Raw genomic sequence first — 955 nt, forward strand, 5'->3', positions numbered from 1 at the left:
AGAGCTGCCTCGATGTTGCGCCGCCGTTTGCCCCAATACTATTGGTCAATTTCACACCCGAAGCTGCAGGGCTGCATTTTGACTCACGGCTTCGCATGATTTCCCCCGCAGATCTATGCTTCCTTTTCACACTCCCACACATAACTTCTGTCTCCCTCAAGCTAGCCATGAGGCTCTCCTCTTCCAGCCAGGATGGACCCTTGAACAAATCTATTTCCTGACACTTCAGCCACATGTAGCAGGAGGCATCAGTGGCAGTAGAATCAATAGATCTTCTTCGTGGTCTCTGTGCTTCACACCAATGGGTTTAGTGCGCCTGCGCTGACCCGACCGGTGCTGTAGCAAGCTATGTTTCAAAGGATTTTCGCGCGAGTCCCACTGAGCATGCGCAGGAACCCCAGCGCGCATGCTCAGAGGGGACGGGCGCGGAGATCCCGCCAGTTCTCTCTCTACCGCCGCGTTGAAAGGACCTTCTTGCCTTTCCTCCTGACCGGATAGCTGTTACTGCCTTCGGGCCTTTACCTTATTTCTTGTTTCTTAGGATCATCCTCTATTTTATTTTCTTTACTTCAGTTTACTTTAAAAAAAAAAAAAAGGAGAAAAACGAGAACTTTTGTTTTTCTGAGGGGAATCTCCTCAGGCCTTCGGGCCTTCCCCCCCCCTTCCCTCTTCATTTTTCCCCGGCATTCGTCTCTTCCCACCGTATGGAAAAGAAAAAGAAGAGGAGTCAGAAGTGGGGCTTTTTCAACCGCTGTAAGAAGTGTGGAAGTAAACTGGCCCCTCCAGATGGCCATGAACTTTGTTTGTTCTGCTTAGGCGAGTCACACAGAGCGGATACTTGTAAGCATTGTGCTAAATTTTCTAATCAGACGAAAAAGAACCGTGCCGCACGGTTAAAGGTCGCTTTGTTGGAATCTGCTCTTTACCCGCCGTCTGCTATGGTGGACCAACCTTC

Source organism: Gekko japonicus, unplaced genomic scaffold (genome assembly GCF_001447785.1).
Source record: "Gekko japonicus isolate JY-2015 unplaced genomic scaffold, Gekko_japonicus_V1.1 scaffold188, whole genome shotgun sequence".
Lineage (NCBI taxonomy): Eukaryota > Metazoa > Chordata > Lepidosauria > Squamata > Gekkonidae > Gekko > Gekko japonicus.